Genomic DNA, 26,255 nt, shown 5'->3' with positions numbered 1-26,255 from the left:
AAAACATGGCCAAACCATCTCTACATAAGGGGCTTTTCATAAAACTTTTACTTTATAGGCATTGGTTGCCCTGGTCATGTAATATTTAAAACCAAACACAACACAAACTTTCTTCACAGATACAGATTACAGACCTTTCATGAGCTGCTGAACATAAATGTTTATGTCAGTGATTCCCAAAGTACGGGTCGGGACACCCTGGTTGCAATTTCCAATCGCTGCAATAGCTTGGCAATTTCCAAAAAATCTCATTCATTTTGTTAAACTATTAGAATTACCACATTTTAATAACCTACTGAAGAACAAAACAGTAGTTAATGGTAACATTGTTCAAATGTTAACAATAAACATTAATTAACAACACGCAAGTAAACAGCCATTAGCCTTTTGATGTTTTGTGACCCCTGGGGTGATTACATTATATTAAAGACACAGCAATGGCATCAGATGCAGCACATTGACTATATGGCACCAGGTTAAAATTGCTGACACCATTATGGCACTCGCTTACATTAAAAATAAATACAGGCCACAACTGAACATGGAGAATGGTCTCCAAATGGTGTTCTCCAAAATTAAATAATGAATAGACTTGGGCCTATTGGTATGTGTGCACCATTGTGTGCAAGGTCTATTATTTACTTATTTTGGGTTATTTTTAGGTTTGGGAACCCCTGGTTTATGTCACCCAGGACCACAAACTATGGCACAGGTATATTTGAGGGAATAACCTAAAATACACTACTGTATGTAGTATAAACTATTATTACCGAAAATCATTTGAATATTAAGTAAATCAGAGTTTGAAATGTCCTTTTCAGTAAAGGGGTACTAGTTGCCTTCCATTCTTTTCCAACCCTTGTACACATAGTAAATAATGTTTGTTGTGAAAGAATTGGCTCAATGAATGATTAAACAAATGACTTAAATAGACTGTCACTGTCACCTGTGAACGGTCACCTACTGCCATAACTATGTAAACTATAGAATGGAAGATAAAAATAGCCATTAATAATGCAATGAATAAAATGCAAACTGAATGGTTTCAAAAACTGCTCAGTTTGTCTTAAAATTAACCCATGAATGGCTGCAATATTCAGTTTTCACTTGATTACATGAGCACAGAATTAATCAATTTCCTTAAAAACTGTACACTAATCTCCTGCTGTGCCTTCTGAAAATGTCCATATTAAATCTATTCTAAAGTCCCTAAGAAATCAAAACCCAGGATTACATGTAGGATCCCTAAAGGTAATTTCAATACCTTTTTAAGACCTCAGAATATTTTAAAACCTTTCGCCACTTCAAGTTCTAATCAGAATCAAGCCTTTAACTTAATAAATAGTTTTAGTTAAATGAATGAATGGAGCACAACCATGCAACAAAACTCAGATAAGCTCGGAAGAAACAAAGCTTGAAAGAATAAATTAGGTTGTTTTCAACCACTTGGCTTCAGCCACTGTTTAAACTCATCTTTCTCCAACCAGGAGTACGCAAACTTAGAATTTCACATTTTGCCGTCTGTTCCCCTCTATGGTTTGCTACATGTGGAGAGCATCACATTACTTTCCCGAGTTCTCACAAATTAAGAGACATTAACTGGAAGGAGGAGCTTGGGTGGACGCGCCCCGGCCCGAACCAATTGCGTGGATCAAGCACGCTGTTGTTGATATTAGAAGGAAAAAAATATATTTGTGCTTTTTTAGAGTCAAACACTTTGGACAACGATTGAAGACCTCGAAAAAACATGATTTTTAATACCTTTTAAAGGCCTTCATAATTTATTCACCAACTTTCAATACTTTTTAAGGACACCCTGAAACCCTGAAATTATTTTCTTTGCTCCCTTGTTTTGTGGTGAATGATATATCTGTGCGTGTCGTTAAGATAAAAAGTTTGTTCTTTCAATCTTCAATTAACCTGAAAATGCACTTCCTGATTTATTTATTTTTTGTTGTTAAATTGTCAGATTACGAATATCTTGTTTAAATACACCATGAACAGCAGCTACGCTAATTATTTTTTTTATTCCCACCTGGGGATACTCATCCCGAGGCCTTCAGACTATGCAGCACCACTGATTCGATCTAAGACCAGCGACGAGACAATCCCAAGTTTTCCATAATCCTGGACCAGGCCGTATCCTGAGCAGCTGCAGTGGTGGTCTTGGAGGAGTGGAGAGCATGAGACTGGTTCTTGTGACGCTCCAGGGACAGACAAGTCTTCGATGAGGTTTAGCATTCTCCAGCCTCTGGTGCCTAGACTGCAGCTCTGCACAAGACGTTTGGCCATAGGAGAAATGGTCGTGCCCAACTGAGCCTTGTTTCTCTTGAGGTTTTTTAATTCTTCACTTTCGCCAATTTGTGATTTTTTTTCCTAGCTGCTGTCAACACTGGCTTACATGGTTCAGGATCTGTAGAGCTGCGCATCGATGGATTTGCTCTTCATTGTTTGGACTCTATTAACCTTACTGAACTGATCTGAACTTAAACTCTTAAAACTGAACTACACTTCAGTGCAGTTTCGCAGCTTCCGGTTCATGGGGACTTTAAACTATTTGAACAGTTACTAAATTTACAGAATAAGAACAACACCTTTGCACACATGCTTTCTGTTCGCATTATAGATTTCTTGAGAGAAATGAGAGATCAAATAATTATCTCAAATTCAAGTTCACAATCACATATGGCCCAATGATGTTTGACTGGATCTTACGCTATAAAAGCAGAGCATTTGCAGCCATAACCTGTTTAAAATTCAAGCAGCGCGTGTTGTGGTTTCTCTGTAGGGCAGCTCTCTCAGGTGGGCCGACAGTTTTACAACACAGACATCGAGGTGGGGATTCTGTCCAAAGAGGAAACAGAGAAAATGACATATGTGGTAGGAGTCCAAACAGACGAGACATTTACCTTCCTGTGTATACACAAAGCCAGCTCTGTTTTGCTTTATTCCTCACGTTTCTGATCTTCTCCCTCTCTGTCTTTGTGAAGGTGTACAAGATTAATTTTGACAACGCTGCACTTAAACACCGTATGCCCCAGCAGAAAACAGCTCCGGGCTATGAGAAACTGCCCATGAAGCGAGGAATCTTTTTTGACATGTTCCCCTTCAGCGTGATTTTCTGTAGGGACATGACCATGTATCAAAGACGGTGTGAAAGAGGTGTTTTCTGATCTGCAGGGCAAAAAGGTCAATAAGGAGTTTACCCTGGTGCGACCCATGCTGGAATTCAGCAGGGATAATGTGAGTGAATGTGAGGGATCTGAAGTAGCATGAATGTAAATTAAAGATGATGCACACAAAAAAAACACTCCAATCTTTTGTGTCCTGAAAAGGCATTTTGTTGGTGTTTGTGCTCTTTCAGATCTACACACAACTAAACAATGTGTTTGAACTGCTGTCTAAAGCTGTGGTGGAGAGTAAACAGAAGGTCAACATCCCCAAACTCAGCAAAGAAGAACCAGAGGAGAAAGAGGAGAATGAAAAACCCAAAAAGGAAGAGAAAGATAACGTGTGTAGGCCAATCACCAGGCCCGTGCAGAGACCGTCCAAAGGGCATGTGCATGCCAATCACTGCAAGGACGAAATTGAGTCTTTCACAAATTTTAAGCTGATTTGAAATGAAAATCTGTGGAATAAATTGTGTTTTGGTCAGATGTGCCAGTACTGCATGATGACTGCCATTTTCGTTTTAGACATGACACAGGGTATTTTAGGGTATGTGTATAAGACTACAGTTTTTTTTCCTGTAAAGATTATTTATTTGGGGGCCTGTTTTTAAAAGTTAGCATTTTCAGGCCACCAAAACGTTTTTCAATATGTGAATAATTAACCAAAACAAATAGAATGGTTTTTCATTTTTGGTTCATAACTGTTTAGTAAACTCAGGATAGATTTGATGGCCCTCAGAATATTTTTTGCTAAGAATATAGACAAAATTACAACCCAGGCTCATTCTGAAAATATACCTCTATATACATTTTAGGAGGCTGTAAAATGCGTCCTAGCATGTACAGGTTTTTTTTCTTCTTTTTTTTTTGCAGTTTTTGTTTTGGCGAATCCATGAGATCTCGCTTTGAATGCAATTTGAGATTTCAGTTTAATTTCTACCCGTTTTTCATATTTTACCAGATTCTCACCCTGTTAAATACTTATATTATTTTTTGGATTCTGTTTTTGTCTTACCTGCTTTCTGGAACCATTCTTCACCGCAGTCGAACCCCGTCGTCGTGGTCGACTCCTCCCTCCGTCTCAAGTCTGCCTACATACATGGCGAGCTAACAGGCCAAACTGGTTGCAGCGGAAAAGCTGTTCATACGGAAGTAATCGGTCAGCTGGTAAGTGCGAAAAGGAATGGCGTCATACTGCCTCATAGCGTTTGTTTAAAAAATGTAATGCAGCCAAACGTACCTCTGGCTACATAATTTGCGATCTCCAGAAACATATACAGGACTACGTTTTCAGAATTAGCTTGTGTTGGAAAATTGTATTCTGTACTTTAATCAGGACATGTGCTAGAGCACAGGTGTCAAACTCAGTTCCTGAAGGTCCACAGCTCTGCACAATTTAGCTTTAACCCTAATAAAAGCTGACAAAAGAAATTGAGTCATTCAGACTTGTTTAAAACCTACAGGTACGTGTGTTAAAGCAGAGTTGAAACTAAAATGTGCAGGGCTGGGGCCCTCTAGAAACTTAGTTTGAGACCCTTGTTGGATCTCTTACCTAACACAGTGTGGCTTAAAAACTTGCCAAAATTGGTGGGGATGAGTTGTTTCATTAGGTTTTTTTGTTTGTTTTGTTTTGTTGTGATGCAATAGCAGCAGCAGCTTTGCTTGTTTATTTCTCAAAGAACTATTCAGAGAACACTTTTTACTTTTCCTTAAGCATTTTCATAAACTAAAGAACCTTTTTCCAAGAACCATTTAAGGAGTGAAAAGATTGTATTCAACTGTTCTTTGTAGAGCCAACAATTCCAGTGAAGAACTCTAATTTGTAAAAGTGTTTTACAGTTTTTATTTTTATTTAAATGAATGTAGGCTTGATGAGCATCAGAGAATTTTAAAATTGTTTTAAAAATTAAGTATTACATTGTCTTGAAAATGCTAAAAAAAAAAATAAGAAAAAAAATAAAAAAGAGAGAGAGAGAGATTTTCATAATCCCATTAATCCAATATGAAGACAAACAGCTTGGTATGTGAGTTTTAAATATTTTTTAAGCCCTTCACAGTGAACACTTTTATGCTCTATGATGGTCTGCAAAATATTAACTCTGTAAAAGATGAGTTTCCAGTCCTGTGGAAATAGAGTATTCACAGCTTTCTGCACAAATTTCACCATTCACATCCAAATTTTTAGCCTCTGCATAATGTCTTAAAACCTTGATTTTTAAACCTCCATAGCACCCCCAACATGGTACAATTTGCATGTCGTCTTTATTAAACACAACTGATTCTATTCTACAGCTCAGTACAGACTGGTACAGACCAGAATTGGGTAAGCCAGACAAAAGAGACATGCAAAATGTGCAGGGGCTTAAGAAACACTGTCTTAAAACATCTCATGCTGATTTTTTCTCCCCATGCTTTTGCTGTTTGCTCACGTTAAGACAATGTAAGAAATGAAGGGGAAGGATCAGGAATACAGCAGCAGTCTGACTCAATACAACAGCTCAGCTAATTCTGGAGGAGAGGACATCGAGCTGCTGGCTTTCCAGACTGTCACTGGTTAGACATATTATAGTATGGCATACTGCAAGACTGTTGCATAGACACATTGAATTATAATTTTAGAAAACATCATCTGACATAAAAAATACTTCTCTAACATGACACATGATGCAGGGTACATTCATATGAACATCAGTAATTTAAATATTTACCTTGTTATGAATTTGACAATATTATGACTGAGGGGTTTCCATTAGTTACTTGAAAAATGGGAATATGAAAGGAATATTCTGAATGTTACAGTACAAAGACTGAATGAAGGCACACAAAATTATGTCCATATATTGTACGAATTCATACGAGTTAGCCACTAAATGGACAAAACATAAAATAGCTACGCTTCCTCATGAGATCAGGCTGCATACTAATTTACAGTTTAGCTTCATTATGGCTCCATAAACAGTTTTTTGTGCTTCTTTTTTATTTCATAAAAGCTTTAAATGCGTAAATATTTTTTGATGCTATACATGCAAACTCAAGGTTACTCAAAGTCATGTTTTCTTGTTTCATCAAACTGTTGACCACTACTACAAAATACAGCAACTAGTTTAACACAATGGTAAAAGTGTGGTTAAGTAGTGATTAGCAGTGTTTCCACTATCGCACCTAAAGCAAGTGAACCAGGGCGAGCCAAGGCCAGCCGCGTTTCCACTGTCACTTCCGGGGCCTGATCGGGCCAAAGCGGGGTTTTCTCGGGGCCAGTCGCAGCTTTTTTCAGCCCACAAAATACCTTGGGCCAAAGAGGGCCAGTTGGGACTTCGGGGCGGAGTGAAAGGAGAGGCGGACTTTGCCCGAGTCTGGTAAAGATGGCATGATGCCATTACACTAGTTTTAGAGTACATGCGGCAGACAAATAAATTCATTCATTCATTTTCTTGTCGGCTTAGTCCCTTTATTAATCCGGGGTCACCACAGCGGAATGAACCGCCAACTTATCCAGCAAGTTTTTTTTTTTACGCAGCGGATGCCCTACCAGCCGCAACCCATCTCTGGGAAACATCCACACACACACTCATACATTATGGAAAATTTAGCCAACCCATTTCACCTGTACCGCATGTCTTTGGACTGTGGGGGAAACCAGAGGACCCGGAGGAAACCCACGCGAAGGCAGGGAGAACATGCAAACTCCACACAGAAACACCAACTGAGCCGAGTTTCGAACCAGCGACCCAGTGACCTTCTTGCTGTGAGGTGACAGCACTACCTACTGCGCCACTGCCTCACCCCAGACAAATAAATAAATGAGGAAATTAGGGAAAGAAAACATAGCTGGTCAGCTTAAGATAGGCTATTCCATGAAACACCTTATAGGCTAGGGGTGTTTTGGTTATTAATGTTTGGTTATGCTTATTAAACTATTTTGCTTGTAAATGTAAAGCTGTTGCATAAAATAATAAAGTTTTAATTTATAATTGACTTTTCTTTGCTGGGTCCTCCTTGATGTTTCAATAACGCCTAATAATCTTTACACCATATTAAAGACACAGCAGCCAGTAAAGGTTATAGGGAGTTTTTGTCAAGTTTAAAAGGTGTGTTTGTGCGTGATACATGTGCTTTACATGCCTGTGTGTGTGTGAGAGGCCAGGTGAAAGAGCGCTTGCTTGACAGCTCTGTTGATGCCGCAAGCAGCTTATTTCTTTTTTTTATTTTGAAGATAATACACAATATGAATACAATAGACAGACATAAACCTTTACAAATTACGTGTCCACTTTCGGCAAAGTACGGTAATATTACAACATCTCTTTATGGAAAATTGCCGGAATGAATTTACCGGTATTTTCAAAAATGATCTGTTCACACATACAGACCTTTCCGGAAAATTGACGGTAATTTTACGGAAAGGTCTGCATGTGTGATAGGGGTTAATTACTGCTACATTCCATAGTCATATGTGTTCAACATGAGATTGATACAAGTGAATATTGTGTAATGATGACAGAATTAAAAAGTTTGGTTGTTTTTTTTTTAGATTTTTGTCTTGTGTAAATATTGAAATATTGATGCTGACCTCTAGATCATAAATATGAACAAAAATCTTTTGTCTAGTTAAAAAATAAACATCATCTCTTTTGTTCAGGGAAGTGTAGTGAAACCATATTTGAAGACATGCGGGAGCCCCCTAAAAGCCTCTCCACCTCAAGGGCCAGATGAAGTACGTCCCTCATTGGGACTCTCTCATCTTTCTAGGAACTTCCATGTAAGCTCTTATAATCTCACATATTTACAACATTGTAGTCTGAGCTAATGGAAAACAGTACTTATTGTATAAGCATAGTTATTGCCACATAAAACTGACAATCAAGTGTTCTCTGCCAAGTCATTTCAGAGGGACCATACCCAGCACTCTTGTAGAATTTTATTAAGTCAACTTATAATGAAATTTCCTTACCAACCACGGAAAGAGCCATTAGTTAGACTTAAATGATCATTTTCCGCCCCCCTCTATCTCTCGCTCTCTCTTTCTGACCAGTAGAATTAAATATATTTCTCAACTGCTGTTGCTTCAGGATAAAATTTGACATTGGACATCATCCAAGACTGCAGCAAAAAATGTTTAGCATTCATAAAGCAAATACTGTATATGCCTAAAAAAACAACATGATCTCTGTAACGGAGTTTATTTGAGCTAAAATAAGCACAATTATATCATAGTTGACATTTTATCATTTGGATTATCAATTGTTCCAATCAGAAAAGACCTGCAACATGCCAGTAAATCACTAATGGTCTCTTCTACTATTATTGTTAGGAAGTGTATCTATATGTAACTTGATTGTACAAAGCTTTCGGTGTTAATCACTAATGGCTTTTTTAACCTGTCCATCTGTTTGATAGCACAGTCTGCTATTTGTTTCATATTAATTACATTTAATAATAATAATGATGATGATGATGATAATAATAATAATAATAATAAATGCACTGTTCAAAGCACAAACTGTTTATTTAAACTGTGCTATTTATGCTGCTTTTAGATATTTACCCACTGCTGTAAATGAAACAGAAGTCTCAAACAAAGAAAATAGTTAACTTTCATGGTGTAAAATAAGGCAAATGTAATAATTATTTGATTTCAGTCCCAGAGAATCCTTAAATAGACTTTTCAAAATGTGCAATAATGTGTCTACATTTGTAGTTTGGCTTGTAAATGGCATTATACAAGTTTTATTAAACTGTATTCACCTTTGTGCAGTATTGAGACAGTGAAGGACATGATAAAAATGAGTGTTTACGTCAATGATTTAAACCTTCACGACTCAAGCAGAGAGCTCTTCCTGGCCGGAACACAGCAATCAGCCGAGCTGCAACTAGCGCTGGAGCAGGTATAAAAGCCACAGAGAGTCAATGCTGACCCACACTTTAATCCACTGCCATCCTTAAAGGGCCATATTATGTAATAGAAGAATCAGGTTTCCCCAAGAATGTATCTGTGAGGTTTTAGCTCAGGAAAAACCTCACAGATCATTTTTACTATGCTGGGTTGAAAGCCAAAACATGTTTTGTGTGTATGTGTGTGTATGTATGTATATATGTGTGTGTGTGTGTGTGTGTGTGTGTGTGTGTGCGTGTGTGTGTGTGTGTGTGTGTGTGTGTGTGTGTGTGTGTGTGTGTGTGTGTGTGTGTGTGTGTGTGTGGCTCTTAAATGCAAATAAGGACTAAACAGACAGTATTCACAGATGTAGTGAATAACTCTCTATTCAATAGACTTTGTAACTTTGCAGATTTATAAAACGCTTTTTTAGTTTTTACGGGGGCTTTTTTATTATTACAAAGCATCATTATGCATGAAAGAAAGTTGAAAATGTTTTTTTTTTTTTTTTTAAGTTCATTTTTTTAAAAACAAGAGTAATGCATTTTAAAACCCAACAGTCAACTTTATCAAATAAAATGAGTGTAGTTAACTCAAAACTTACTGAAAGTTAATTCTACTCATTTGAAAAGAGTTTTGAACTCAGTATCCTCAAACGGTTTGAGTTGCCTTAACTTACTGGGTTTTACAGTACTCAGTTGGTTTGCGTTCTCTTCATTTATCGGGTTTTACTGTGCTCAAAATGCTTTGTTTACTCAAATGGATTAAGTTGACTACTCATTAGGATTAGTTTTAGAACTTAAATGGTTTGTTGCTATCTGTTTCCTCAAATGGTTTGAGTTACCCTAACGTATTGGGTTTTACACAGTGTGGAACTGAATTTTTGGCTGGACTCTTAACAGTGTACTACTTGCTACTAGCAAAATTAAAATAAATAAAGCTTATTTTCTAACAACATTTGCAAACACCCCCACACCATGCCCTTTAATAAGACGATAGAAATTCATCAATTCAACCTCCTACATGTTACAAAGTCAGCAATATATGGCTCTTAAATATTCATTAAAATACAATGTTTACTCTTACTCCAATGTTACATGGACCAAGAAATCCATGTTTATTTCTCAGCAAAAGCCTGTGCTGTCAGCGGTTTGCATCATCAGACAGACTTCTGACAGCTTCTGAGCTTTCTCAAAAACTACATATTTTACTTCTATAGTTTTGTAAAGCAACAGTTGGATCAGGTTGGCAAATAAAGTCCAGTAGCATCAATAGATGAAGCAGATGCAGCTGGATCATTTTTATACTCTTCAAACATCATTGGAGAATGAAAAACTGTCTTCTTACCTGTAGATGACAGCGTTTTACTTCAGGAGGTTTGGCAGAGGGTTCTTCATATTCCTCGTCTTCCAAATTACCTGACAAAATTACAAATTCAGACAGTTTTATAGTCTCCATATTGCCTAAAACATTTTCTTTATAGTCATCCAATTTGAAATGGAGACTACAACTGTTTTGTACATTTATTTTTTTGGTCTAGATTTTCAATTTCAGAGTTGTCTTCATATTTGCAAATCTTTGCAGCATTTAGACATTTCTTACAACTTTATTGGAACAAAGAAGCAAAACAAGTTGATAATATAGTGACTAAAAGTTTGCTAAAGCAACAAAGAGGTGTGTAACGCTGGCCAAGCTAATTCAAAGCACGGAGTGAAGGGAGTGGTGGCAACATACCCAGTGCATTATGGGTGTTAAAGTTTCCGACCAGTTTCAAAACCAGTTTTGTTTCTGGTCAGCAACTTTTTAAATGTCATAGTCTATTCCATAGACAGACTAGTTTTATTAAAAGACTATTTTGTAATTGATGAAGTTAAGATTACTAAGACAACTTAAGACTATTATATTGTTATCATTGCAATGTGTGACTTTTATAAGGAAAAAAAAAAATGTACTCAAAACATTTAGTCATTTAGCAGACGCTTTTGTCCAAACTTCCCAAATGCACAGTGTTTGTGTCAGTTAATGCGTCAGCGAGATGAATAAGCGTGTTTTCTACAGGTGGTTTGTTAAGCCCACTCACATGTGTTAGGCACACTCAGAAGTTATAGTATTTTGGGTTGGTGTGTGGTGAGGTGGGAAGAGAAGAGTGTCCTTGGTTTTATTCACCAGGGGCTTTCAGAAAGTACAGGTTTTTAGTTTTCATTTGAAGGACACCAATTTGCAGACCATGTGGGAATGGGAAAATCATTCTGCCAGTATGGAACATTGAATGAAAAGGTTTTGGAAAGTGACTTATAGCCTTTCTGCGATGGTACCACAAGGCAATGAGTCTAAAACATGAGTTTAGTGTGTCCATCGAGAAGAAACTCTGCAAGTTTGGCATTTCAATGAAAGGAGGCGGAATAAAGAAAATATTAAAGGCTCTATTTTAACGATCTAGGCGCAAAGTCTAAAGCGAATGGCGCAAAAGCATTGAGGTCGTGTTCGAATCCACTTTTGCTATTTTAAGGACAGAAAAATACGCTTTTCGCCCTGTCCCGTGGTCTAACAGGGTTGTGCATATTCTCTTAATGAGTTAGGGGTGTTTTGAGCATAACATGCAATAAACCAACCAGAGTCTCATTTTACATTCCATTTAAGAGTCAGTTTCATCACGCCATGGCGCATTTGCTATTTACATGGCAGACTTTGTAAGAGGAAAAACTGAATGCTTCACTAGTGAGAAAACAGTTAAACAATGCATCTGCAGCAAGGATAAACAAGCCTCCTCCATTCAGCCTCTTTACTTTCTCTTTACTTTTACTCTGCTTTACTCCTTTGCTTAAGAGTAATGTACGCACTCCACTGAAGACATTCATTAGCCTACATATTTAATTTTGTTTGTTAAGCGCAAAGTTTTGTTTAAAAACTATTCCTAAATTCTGTTCTACTTTCCAGCAAACAAATAAATGAATAATAATAATGAAGTTTAAAACTTTTTATACCCCTACTTTTTATAAGTAGTACCGTAGTATGTTTAATGAAAACAGATATTTAAAACCACATCCAAAAGACCATGCCTACTGTTAATATAAGTCCCAATCAATATACCACAAAACTCCTGCTCTCGGTCTAAAAAATATGAAACCTGAAAAATCTGGAAAAACAGTTGACATAAAAGCCAACCACTTTCAATGCTTTGAAGATGCATATAACACTGTGTTCACTTTTTAGGTAGAAAAATCCATAAATGGAATATTTATACAAGTCAAAGCTTCTGGGTTAAACTGGGTCAAGATAATTTGGTTTGACAGGCATATTTTACCTTGAAGTTATTTAAAAAGCAGAGTCTCTGGCTGTGGTTATATATCTAGAAATAGCATGCAAATGACAGTTGGAACTCTGACTGCGGCACCTACAGGAGCAGCAGAAGTATGCGCAGCTCCAGGAGATCATTAAAAAGCTGGATGAGGAGAAGAAGAGAGGACTCCCTGCTGTACGCCATGATCCCCAAAGCAGTGGCGGACAGACTGCGAAAGGGAATCACAGCCCTGGAGACGTGCCAGGTACACACGTCGAAACATGCTATTTAAATAGATATTACTTGGTGTAGACTGACCAATGTGATTTGGGAAGAACTCGATCTCAGGAGAGTTAATGAATTTTTTTTTTTTTTTTCTGCAGTCCTGCTTTTTTTTAAGAGCTGTTCTTGGTCTGTTCTCTCACTCCAGGTGTTCCCAGACATGACCATCCTGTTCAGTGATGTGGTGAAGTTTAATGAGATCTGTATTCACATAACCCTCATGCAGGTGATGGACATGCTGAATGAGATCTACATCATTTTCGACACACTTAGCGAGAAGCAAGGTAGCAAGTAACTCAAGTACTGCACCTTGTACACTGATGCAAACAGAATTGCTCATCATGCATGTTCTGTGCCATAATCATTTTCTAAAGACATACTTGTTTTTCTAAAAACATATTTTACAAAAACAATACAGGAGTACCATTTCAGTTTTTTGGCTATAATTGCTTTTTATTATTAAGGGTATAATATTAGTTGATATTGCATAAACAACTTATTTTTATTTTAAGTCTCTTACACTGAACAAAGCTGCATTCATAACAGTAAACAATAAAAATGTGAAATATGATTTCAGTTTGTTTTCTATTTTAATTGACATTGTTTTTTACAATTAAACAGTTTTAATTTAAAGTTTACAATTAAATGTAATTTTTTTATCTAGTTTGGCTCTTTAATATTTTTGGGAAAACCATAAAAGGCAATCAAAAACTTTTATTTATATATATATATAAACACAGTTAAAGTCAGAAATACGAAATACTAGTAACTATTTATAATTTATTTATTACTATTTCTATTTTTTAATCAAAGCAATTAATATAATTTTAAATAAATTTCAGTAAGAAAACAGTTATTTAAAACGACAATAAAATTACACAATTCTTCAGCTTTGATTATTTTTAACCAAACAAATGCTGTCTTGCTGAGGCTTTTTAAAAGGCTAAATAATAGGCTTCTTTTAAATCAAATTGGGGGAAAAAAAACATACCAATCCCAAACTTTTGGCTTTTAATATATGTCCTTGCTAATCTGATTTCAACATTTTCCATTGCTGTTCTCACATTCATTCACTCTGGTATGGTGCTGGCAGGTGTAGTGGGTCTAAAGATGCCCAGGTTTTGTCTAATTAGAGACACTGAACACTGCTTCTTGGATGGAGTCGAATGGTGTGATGAGAAACTCTCTCATGCTGCACAGAACAGCTTCAAATAACCAAACAAAACCAGACAATAGTAATGAGTAATCTTTAATTTTACAGAAATACAGTTAATTAAAAAAGCTAATTATACTCTTGGTGCAATTAGGGCATGCAAATCCACATCAGTCAGACCACCAAAGACCATCTGGAGTATGAGCCATACATCATCAAGGAGCGAGGAAAGATTTTTGTTAAGGTACTACAATACATAATTATCATCACCAGAACCATCATCACTGCCATTATTATTAACTGTGTTATGCATATTAAAAACCATTTAGCTTTTGACAACTAAGTGTGTGTGCAATTGAACAATTTACCAGTCCCTCCAGGATTTTTGGAGTCCAGTGATTTTTAGCTTTAAAAAAAATGAGAAAATGTGTGAATTTTCACAGCAAAGAACAAGAATTAAAGCAAATAATGCCATTTTTGACAATAGCTGTCACAAAACCAGTCATTCTAGGTTGCGGATGTTTTAAAAAAAAATGTCTTCACAAAGGACTGGTTTAGTCTTGGAGCTACACTCAGCGGCCATTTTATTAGGTACACCTGTCCAACTGCTCGTTAATACACATTCCTAATCAGCCAATCATATGGCAGCAACTCAATGCATTTAGGCATGTAGACATGGTCAAAACAATCTGCTGCAGTTCAAACCGAGCATCAGAATGGGAAAGAAAGGTGATTTAAGTGACTTTGAATGTGGCATGGTTATTGGTGCCAGACGGGCTGGTCTGAGAACTGACCGCTACTTCCAGCAGGATAACGCACCATGTCATAAAGCGTGAATCATCTCATACTGGTTTTATTAAACATGACAATGAGTTCACTGAACTCAAATGGCCTCCACAGTCACCAGATCTCAGTCCAATAGTGCACCTTTGGGATGTGGTGGAACCGGAGATTCACATCGTGAATATGCAGCCAACAGATCTGCAGCATCTGCGTGATGCTATCATGTCAATATGGACCAAAACCTTTGAGGAATGTTTCCAGTACCTTGTTGAATCTATGCCACGAATGATTAAGGCAGTTCTGAAGGCAAAAGGGGGTCTAATGCGGTACTATTAAGTTGTACCTAATAAAGTGGCCAGTGAGTGTATATTGCAAATCGGATTTAAAATGCAACCATATGGGCCCTTTAAAAAATTGTTATACCAAGAAAAAGATTTGCCAAAAGACTAATTCTAAAAAAAGATTAAATATTTAATGCTGCTTGAGTTGCAGGCATCCGAACTCCAAAAACCGACATTAGAAACTCTCACCATTAGCATATAATTGCACAAAGAATCTTCAAGTCAACAGTTTTTACTGGTGCAACTGTTTTAAAACTCTGTGTTGAAAAGATGATGCAGCCATTTTCCTGCAGTAATGTTTTGTCCCATGTATTTTTGAGTCTAAATATGAGGAGAGAATAGTACTTTTGACCCTCCTCAAAAAAATAGTTAGTTACTACATTAAATATGCATCCCTGACATTTAATATTTATAAAAGCTTCTGAAATGTCAAATCTTTTTCTTTTTAAAAGTCATTTATTCAATCTTCGTTATGCAAACAATTATTCTGCCATCATTTTTACATGATTCATTGTAAAGAAGTATTTATTTGTTATACATTTACTTTTGCTGAAAGCTACTATAAGTTTGCTGGTTTCAAAGTTTCTTCATAAAAAATAATTCACTAGGTAATATTTTTTCCAACTTGAGCCATGCAAAGTAAAACATCCATAAGTCTTTCTAAATATGTTCATATGATGTGAGTGTGCGTAGTTTTAAAGCTGATTTTTCAAAAGTGCTATTCATTGCTTTACGTAAAACTCCACAAGTAAAAGATAAATGTTGGAGTGTGCCTTTATATGATTCATACCGCAAGCAAATAAAGTCTTAAAGTGCTGTGAAATCAACTCTAATCCCTCTTGATTAAGGGTAAAGGTTATATGAAGACGTACTGGCTGAAAGGAAAGAAAGATCTGTCTTTTAAGACTCCAGCAGAGCTCAGATACTGCAATGAGCAGAAGGACTCAGACGACAGATGTTCAAATGGGTACGATTTTGGAAAAAAACATGCAGCAAAATACAACCAGGCATGGGCTGGTATTAGACTCTAATGGTATGATAACCTTAGATTAGTAAATATCACGGTTTCATGGTAATGTGATTACGGATTACTCTAAAATTTGATCTTTTTTAAATGTCTGGGTAAAAAACTTTTTTCCCCTTTAAACACAATACATTTTATTTTGAGAAATATTTAAAATATTTTGGAGTAGTAACATGTCAGGCTGAATAATTCAAATCAGTCATTGACTTCTGCTCTTTTCATTTGTTTTTTAAAACACTGATTTCTTTGCTATTTAAAACAGCATCTTTGGATATCTTTTCAGCTGGAGATATACTGTTGTCCTTAAAACACAAAAATGTAAATAAAAAATCTCGCACATACCTTAGGAATAGAATAACAGAAAATTTTGGCGGTTTAAAAACCTTGACTTTTCCAAACAGCGGTATACCATAAAAACAGTTATCGTCCCATGCCTAAACACAACAACTACATGATATACCCTGCTTACAAGACAAGAGGCCAGTTGCACAAAGCCAGTTTGGGTTTTAACCCATGAATTCAAGTTTATTTGGACTCAAAAAGTCAGGTTGATTTTGATTTCCCGATTGGTTTCATCCCCCTGGTAACTCGTGCTACAAGGCTTACCTGCTCTGGAGCAGGTTTTATTCTGGTTTAGTTTCACAGACCCAAACTGGTCCAATCAGCTGTGAGTAAAGGGTCACTCCCAGCCCCTCCCTGTCTCTTACAAATTAAGTATTTTTGTGCTAAAAGCAACTGAACTAAATCAAAATAGTTGTTGTTGTTGTTTTGTTTTGTTTTTTAAAAATAATTAGTTTATTTTGTTGAAATTTAAAGGTGACTACACGCAAGCCTCTCCTACAAATGAGCACTGAAAGTATGACCGCCGGATCGATGGTTTCTGTGCAGTATAGCCAGAAAACCAGGAGTAAGAATGTTACTATTTATCCCACCTGTGGAGCAAGTTGTAACAGACAGAGGGTTAGTTGTAACACCTGCTTAAAAAGTCAAAAAACACAATTTAATTTAATTCAGTTTACTTTAAATAGTGTATTTCCTCAGTAGCTATTTTTTTATTCTACATAGTTAGGTTGCATGGTTTACCGTTACTTAGGTAGCACCGCGATACTATGGCTCCAAAATACTGGTGGTGCCACTGCAGTGGCATCGGTTCTACAATATCTTACATGTGGAAAAATCACTAAAATGCTTAAACATTTGTGCCAGCAAATAATCAATAGAGCACTTTATTTTACTTAATTTTAACTGTCTGCATACGGATCATAGTTTGCTGCAGTCATGACAGATCATATGGCGCGATCAATTATTTATTTATTTATTTATTTTATATTATTGCAATAATAACAAAAGAGTCACATAAAATACAAAAAAAACAGAGAATTATTTTTACAAATAATGTTTTTTTTTTTTTGTAAAAATAAGGTAATTCAATTTAAGTATTATGACATATATATAGTATTTCTGACAATTCGCTTTATTTTGTAGATTTGAATTATGAATTAATGCAGTATTGCGATACTACTTGGTATCGTGATACATCAGCTGATATGGTATCGTTGCCTGAATTGAGGGTATCGTGACAACCCTACTACATAGCACAGTATGTTTATTTGTTTCTTTACCTATTTTTCTTTACTTACCCCACTGTGTCGTGTTATCTTCAAAACTGGCAAGGAGTCACTGTGTTTTTACACCTTTCAAAACGGTTTCAAGAAGACGGTGATCACAACCAATATAAGATTTTTCATCACATACATTCACAGATTTTTTAAAATAAACAAATAAAGAGTATTAAAAAAATACTTTTATGCTGCAAAAATGGTTTCTCCTGTGTTTCTCATCCAAATTTCACCAAACTTTAACAATAATTGCCAGGGGGACGTCTAACCAACACTGTGGTGAGAACTTCAGAAGCATGCCTTGGTTAACTCTGAGCAAATACCTTAAAACTCTGTTACATTTTACCCTGCGCTCCTTCATGAATTTCAATCCATTTCTGATAATATCTCTTCATTTTTAACTGATTGGCTTTTTGCAGCATGTCTCATTTTCATTTGCATGTATAACAGAGGCCAGCTAGTGAAGTGCTGTGCAGGTAAACCTCACTCCTTTGACCTCTAAAGGTGCTCTAGCGACAGACACTAGAGGCCATGGTCTTTAGCCTCCTTGTTAGAGCAACCGACTCCCATAAAGTCGCCCTTCCATTGTAGCTTGGAGCAGGTTGGGGGGTGCAGGACAGATGGGGTTAAACACACACTCTAGAGTTATTTATTTCCACTGGCTTAAACCCTTAAAACGAGAACGATTATATTGTCATTAAACAAATGAGCACGACACAACACTTACTCTGAAACCCAGAGTTTGTTCAACACTTTTTGAGCAACAGGCCCAAAATTGTTAACTGTGGACAAAATTTAACTGATGAAACTAGTTGGCAAGCATCATAGCAAGTTTTAAAAAGCCTAGTTTGCAAATTAGCATAGCAATAAACAGAGAGTCCAACTATAAATGCAGGTAATGTGTCTTTTTATCATAGTAAACCCTCATGATATGGTGGCTAAACACAAAATATTCTCTTTAGTTTATAATGATTCATAATATCTCCTGAAACCTGATTAGTTATGCTAGCAACACAAATGTTGTGGTTTTGATTTCCAGGGAAAGGAAGAACTGATAAAATGTGTACCTTCAGCACAATTCAAGTCACTTTGGATAATCGTGTTTGCCAAACGCATGAATGTAATGCAATTATAAACTTACCGGACAATTATTTCACCAGGCCTTAACCTTGCATCTTTCAGTCCAGCATCCTCCAAATCATCCAAAATATCATGTCTGAACAGTTTTTTTTTTCTTCTATGTTTCCTTTCTTTTTCTTTGAGTTCCTCTTGCACCAACAATAAACATTCCCCATCACACCTGAACACCCCAAATGAGAAGCAGGCTGAGGGCAAATCCACTGCTGCAGATCTGCCCGATGATACTATGCCAGCACTAGAGGGCGCTCCAGACTCAAACACATTTGCCAGGCCCAGGATAAAGAAAATTTTAAAAAGACGAATAACAAAGGAGGGAAGGTGGAGAATGCTTCGGGTAATGTGCAAGAACACACGCCCCCTGCTGGCGACCAGGAGAATGCTGTCTGTCTGAATGAAAGTCTGGCTGTGGAACTTAAACCTTGATTTTAGATGTCTCAATTTTATATATTTAAATAAATCTTCCATAAAAGAGACCAAAGGTACAACAGTATGAGGTTTAGTGTGAGCCAGAACAGAAGTGTCTGCTTTGCAAATGTTTTTTGTCTGCTGTCATTGTCACCTTGGTCAGATGAATGAGAATATGTTGATGCACGTGCTTTCTGCTTGTTATTTCTGGTCATCGTAACTGGCACTGCTGACTTACAGCAGTCCTGCTTTGATATTAATAGAGCACTCTGAAAACGCTTGGTTATTTCAATGCTATTTTTGGTGAAATGGACAAAGCCATCTTGTGTTTGTTATTATTATTCAATTTAAATGTAATGTAATGTAAATGTCTTAAACAGATATGTGTGCAAAAACTTAAGTAAAAATAATACAAAGCTGTCAAAATAAAGGCATCTGCAACAAAGTATAACATAATTCAATTTATTTGTGAACGTTGTGAGATAGTGGCGAATATCACTAACTTTACCCTGCAACATCTATATGTATCTCAGAATATTCTTTTGGCATATTACTTCCATTTAATGACTAATAAATATTGTTGGGGAAAGTTACTTTTTAAAGTAATGCATTACAATATTGAGTTACTCCCTAAAAAAGTAACTAGTTGCGTTACTTAGTAACTTTTTATGGTAAGTAATGCGGTTACTTTTACATTACTTTTGCGTTACTTTTTATTACCTGTCTGAGGCTTCATCTCTTTCAGAACTTGTTTTTTTTTCTCTTGTTACAGAGAAGCTCTGCTAATAACAATGCACTGAATAACCAACACCTACATTTACACACATCAAAAGACATAAAAAAAATATATTTTTGGATAATGTTATCTGAGAACTTTCTGACCCCAGAGCTATACATGGTGTATAGCTAGATTAGAAGTTTAAAGCAATGTTTTAGCTACTTTTGTACTATTTGTCTTAAGTAAAATCACTGTCCATTGAGACAATCCCCTGTTCTTTTTCTTTGATGCATTCAAAATAATAAGCATTCTTTCAATTATGTGATTCATTCTAATTACTTTCAATTTAATTCAGCAGTTTATTTTTTAAAGTTGATTAATTAAAAAGTAACTTGCATTACATTTTCAAAAAAGGAACTCATATATTATTACTTAATTTTTTTAAATAACGCGTTATTTTACCCGTTACTAAGAAAAGTATTATTATTACGTAACTCAAGTTACATGTAATGCGTTACCCCCAACACTGCTAATAAAGTTTTAAGCTAAAAACTGCTTTGTTTACTGTTGTTACCTGAGAATTTACAAGCACTTCCTACTGCCTAAAAGTGAATTTACATTTTCAATGTTACAGTCTGCCAGTTTTGATCAAATTAATGCAAAAAATTAACTTGGGTTTGCTATAGATATATTTGAAACAAACACATTGTACTTTGCCTTTTATTCTGACAACTTTGCAACTTATTAACAAAGCGTTTGTCATCTGTGCACATATTTACATGTTTTCTTTTTAGACTGTGGCCGACGCGGTGGCACAGTGGCAATTCCTCCTCACAGCAAGAAGTTCGCTGGTTCGAGCCTCGGCTGGGTCAGTTGGCGTTTCTGTGTGGAGTTTGCGTGTTCTCCCCATGTTCGTGTGGGTTTCCTCTTGGTGCTCTGGTTTCCCCCACTAGTCCAAAGACATGCAGTATAGGTGAGTTGGGTAGGCTAAATTGTCCATAGTGTATGGATGTTTCCCAGTGATGGTGTGCGACTTGAAGGGCATCCGCTGCGTAAAACATGTGCTGGATAAGTTGGCGGATCATTCTGTGGTAGCGACCCCTGATTAATAAAGGAACTAAGCTGAAAAGCAAATGAATGAATGAATGTTTAGACTGTGCAATATGGATAAACACATTTTTTAAACAGCCTTAAAATGACAGGACAAGATGTCATGGCAGTGAACCTACATTAAAATATACAAATTTAGGCAATGACTGAAGAACAAATATATTGTATTTCTGTTCCACTTTCTCGCTGAAAGTGAATTTATACATTTTTCATTATCTGCCATTTCCTTTTCTCTTTTTTCAGTGTCGACCAGAACAAATGTATACTACCTGACAAAAGTCTTCTTGCCTATCTAAGTGTTAGGAGCAACAAATATTAACTTGACCTTGAGATGATCTTTTGGCATCAGAAGTGGTTTATATGAAAGGCAAAGGCCTTATTATGCTTATTTTACCAAAATAAAATATGATCATGCCTTGATTTTTAATTATTTAATTAAAAACAGAAATAATATACAGTATAAAATATAAAGTTATAGTGCAGTGGAAAAAGAATGGATATTGTGTATGACTCCCGTAAGCTTGGAGGACTGCATCCATACACCTCTGCAACGACTCAAATATTATTAATGAAGTCATCTGGAGTGGCAAAGAAAGCGTTCTTGCAGGACTCCCAGAGTTCATCAAGATTCTTTGGATTCATCTTCAATGAGCTCCCTCATCTTATCTGAATAATGTTCATGTCTGGTGACTGGGCTGGCCAATTCTGCAGCACCTTGACCTTCTTTGCTTTCTTGATGTAGAGGCTGAAGTATGAGAAGGAGTGCTATCCTGTTGAAGAATTTGCCCCAAATTGAACCTCATACAAGGTTCTTTATTCATTCATTCATTCATTCATTTTCTTGTCGGCTTAGTCCCTTTATTAATCCGGGGTTGCTACAGCGGAATGAACCGCCAACTTATCCAGCAAGTTTTTTACACAGCATATGTCCTTCCAGCCGCAACCCATCTCTGGGAAACATCTACACACACATTCACACACACTCATACACTACGGAAAATTTAGCCTACCCAATTCACCTGTACCGCATGTCTTTGGACTGTGGGGGAAACCGGAGCACCTGGAGGAAACCCACGCGAAGGCAGGGAAAACATGCAAACTCCACACAGAAACGCCAACTGAGCCGAGGTTCGAACCAGCGACCTTCTTGCTGTGAGGCGACAGCACTACCTACTGTGCCACTGCCTCGCCCAAGGTTCTTTGAACAGTTGTTATAACTGTAATTGAATGTCATGTTACATGTTAAAATCGATCTGTATTAAGTATTTTAGCACATTTGCATGTACAGTAACTCAAAACATATATAAGAATTTAGAGAAGTCTATTTTAACACGTCCAAACAGTAAGTCTGGTCAATCAGTGAAAACAGATTTTGTGTGACAGTTTGATCAGCACTGCAATATTTCTGTATAACATATTTTGTGTAAATCAGATAAACTCAAGTGACCTTAATAAGCCCACACACATAAATATAAACACTGAGACAGAAGACAAACCAGGAAACAAACCCAATTTAGCATACGACATATGATATACAGCTTCTGCAATTCCTGTGCCACAAATAAATTGATACTAAAGAGTAATCAAGAAACAACAAAAAAAAGTAACACAAATCTGAGCAGAAATGTGTTTATATTGATCTGAAGAGTTCAATTATTTTAACCAGATTGAAGCAGTGAGATTATTTACATTATCACAATTATCGCAAAGTACATTAAGTTCATAGCTAACTGGATATTCATAGCTTTATCTCTGAAACGCATTACGCACTTGCACACACAGCATGTCAGATATGATTGAGCGATAAAGAGGAAGCCATCAGGAAACCACTTAAGCGACACTTCCTGTCTGTTGGCTTAGAGACGAGCTTTTCTTACTTTGCCCGAATACAGTTAGCTTTGCAGAAAAACACAGATGTCAAGTTTACATTTTCAAAATCAACCAACTGGAGAACAAAACTATGAGAACTTGAGATGTCCGGCTATAGTGAGGGATTTATTCGATAGATATTGTTAACAACACTTCTGCATTGATTTCTTTGTGGTCCACGTGCATTAGGGCTTATGTCCAGATGGTTCCAATTCAGATAGCAGACTGATAAGCAGACATTTGTACTGTGGACAATGCTAATGCACAGACATTAGCCCTGAAGGGGGACTTTCTATTACACAGAACCAATTCATTGTACAGCAATTTCTAATGCTATAGTGACTAAACAATGAACTTTAGCCAAGAGATGAGCAAATAAGGTTGTTTTGGCTCAGGGCTACATCAGTGACAGGATTCAATTGTGGTGTTTGGAGGTGGTTAGGACGCTAAAATAAAATAAAATGTATCATAACCGACTGTCTATAAGAACAAAATCTGTTCTTAATATCATTTATGAATGAACAGTTGTGCATATGGGGGTGAGAATACATCTCAATTCTTCACACTTGTAATTTGTCTACTAACAACATGTAAAATTATTTTCCATCACTGAATATTACAGGATTTTTAAGTAAAACAAAAGCAAACAACATGCATTTAGGCTTCTAGAGAACAAGGAAAAGGAAAGATGTTCATTATATTGAAAAGCAGATGGTTTTTCATTCCATTCACAGAAATTTTCTTCTAAATGAGCATTTTCATCAGGCTCCTTTACACTTTTATGGCAAAAATAAGATCTTTTCATCATCTTTAAAGTGGAATATCTCAACATAAACAGAATGCTGAGGAAAAATCCTAATTTTCCATATAAATATCAGTCAACACGTAGAGGTTTTTGCATCTAAACACTTCAAATGTCAATTGCTGACACAAATGTCACAAAGCTAAGAAATGCATACACTAGATGCATACACTATTCAGATGTACAGTAAGTAATGTGAGTCAGCAAAGTGTAATGCTTAATTCAGATCTCAATTTGCATGAAATCAATGACATTTCTGTATGTTGCTATACAGGTAGGTAAACAAATAACTGTCCTGGTCATGCAAAGCGAGAGTGTTATTCAGTTGAAAACAAAACCATGTGTGGAAAAAAAAGGGAAACACTGATCAGGTAGCAAACACTCTAATGGTAAACAGAAAGGTGACAGACTCTAGAAGTCATTGAGGCATGTAATTATTCCACTCTTATTAAAACGTTTAGGATACACCAATAGTAGATTCATTATTTTTCTGTTTTTTTTATTTTTCATTTACCTTTTCATTTACTTTTTTTAACACAATAATATGATGAAAATGCATAATATTCTCTTTTAGACATGCCAAGTGGTATCTAGTTTGAGGTTAGCATCTTGAGCTAAAGCATAAACGTTGGCATATGTTAACTCTGTTTTCGTCAACTGGTTTATAAAGTTGAACAATAAGTTCAACAACAATTACTAACCTAATAAAATGTTTACTATCCCATTTAAGCATTTGACATTATTTACATTAAATATTGATTCAGTTTACTGTAAAATATACATTTGAGGAGTTTTATGCAAAAGCCTCTAAATGTCATTTGATATTTTCTTCTAAAATTAGCATTTTTCTCAGACTCTGAGTCTAGGCTTATTAATTCTATTTTTATAATGATATTGACTTTAAAGTGAAATAACTGAAGACTAATGTAGAAGGCTAAGAAAAATGCTAATTTTAGGAAAAAATTGCAGGCGGCAGTTAGAGGTTTTTGCATCTGAGCTCAGGGGGGAATGAATGGAAAATTATTGAAATTCTAAAATTATTTATATTGTACTCAGCAATATTACAACCGGTCATTATAAAGGGAAAACACAATCATTTAAGGAATCTGTCAGAAACTTTTTGAAGCAAACTTATGAAGCAAATAACCACCTACAGTATGAAGGAAATACCAATCCCAAGTTATATTTGTGTTTTTAGACCCAACATTTTCTGGAAGTCCAAAAGATATTCAGACATAATATTCAACTGTGTTTTTTCTATTAAAGAATACAAATAAATAACAGTAATTAGGCATCTGAATACATAAAATAATATTTTAAGCTTTCTAGTAAGAAAAGTACAACTGGAAATTTCATGGATAACAACAATAATTATATTTAAACATCAGAAATGCCGATTAAGTGAATAAAGACCAACATATGGTGGATTAATTATAAAAATAAAATAAAATAAAAACATTATATATATATATATATATATATATATATATATATATATATATATATATATATATATATATATATATATATATATATATAAAACCTTTTAGCAGTTTTTCATCTAATTTTTAATTTAATTATAAGGTTTGCATTTTAGTGAGATTTTAAGCAGTATTTTTAGCTGAATTAGCTTGTTGGATGGTCATCATGAGCACATTTTTTAATGTACCAAAAACATTTCCTAAAGATTTACATATATATATATATATATATATATATATATATATATATATATATATATATATATATATATATATATATATATATATATGTGTGTGTGTGTGTGTGTGTGTGTGTGTGTGTGTGTGTGTGTGTGTGTGTGTGTGTGTGTGTGTGTGTGTGTGTGTGTGTGTGTGTGTGTGTACATATATATAAATCATATATACATTACATCATCTATCAATGAGTAAAAATAGAAAACTGCTAAAGTTTTAAATTAAAAACTAGCCTTTTGTCATTTAAATATCATTAATTTAAATAACAAACTGGCCAGCATGTTCAACTTTCCTCAGTCATGCTGAAGTGACAGCCAAATGATTCTGCTTGGTCTAAAAGCTTTCTTCAATGTATTATTTTCACAATTTATGATGGCATAGCAGCCAAAATAGGACAAATGAGTTCATGTATGGGACAAATTCTGGACCTTTGTCAGTTAGGCGTGGGCATTTCCAACCACCCGAACTCCCTCTGGCTACAGCCCTGTGAATAATGAAGGTGATTTATTTGGTTTATTTATCTGACCAGAACCAGAAAATCAGATTGCATAAACTGGCTTCCAGTTATCAAAATAGATTTTAAAGTATTACTTGTCTATTAACTAAATTAGGATCGAGTAAATTAGAAACTCCAAGAGTTCAGTCAAAGCAGGGTAAGTCAGCCTTCAGCTACTTTGCTCCTCGCTGCTGGATTCAGCTTTCAGAAATGATCATATGTGCTCCATTAGGCACATTCAAATCAAAAACACATCTGTTTAGCTGTGCCTTTACTGAATAAGCACTGTGCTATACGTCCGACAGATCATGTCTTTATTTTCTTTTCCACTCTTTTATAACCTGTTTTAACACATTGTTGATTTCATTTAATCATTTTTATTTTCTCCTTTCTTTTATTCTTGTTAATGTCAAGCACTTTGAATTACGATTGTGAATGAAATTTGCTTTAATTTGTCCTGCTGGTCTAAAACAGTT

General features: G+C 35.7%; 1 protein-coding gene across 10 annotated transcripts in view; it reads right to left on the bottom strand.

Moving 5' to 3' along the window:
* The window catches only part of lysmd1 (LysM, putative peptidoglycan-binding, domain containing 1), a 314,474-nt gene that overhangs the window by 259,347 nt on the left and 28,872 nt on the right, over positions 1-26,255 (bottom strand). For 9 of the 10 annotated variants that reach the window (XR_012391565.1, XR_012391564.1, XR_012391561.1 and 6 more), the window contains exon 4: positions 10,390-10,460. The gene's annotated coding sequence lies outside the window, so the exon portion shown is untranslated. Of the gene's footprint in view, positions 1-2,264; positions 2,845-10,389; positions 10,461-26,255 lie in introns of those variants that run through there. The other variant, XR_012391566.1, reaches the window with a different exon arrangement.

Source organism: Danio rerio, chromosome 16 (assembly GCF_049306965.1).
Source record: "Danio rerio strain Tuebingen ecotype United States chromosome 16, GRCz12tu, whole genome shotgun sequence".
In the NCBI taxonomy this organism is placed as follows: domain Eukaryota; kingdom Metazoa; phylum Chordata; class Actinopteri; order Cypriniformes; family Danionidae; genus Danio; species Danio rerio.
Note: the sequence above shows the minus strand (reverse complement) of the source record. Positions and strands in the feature narration are given on the sequence as shown.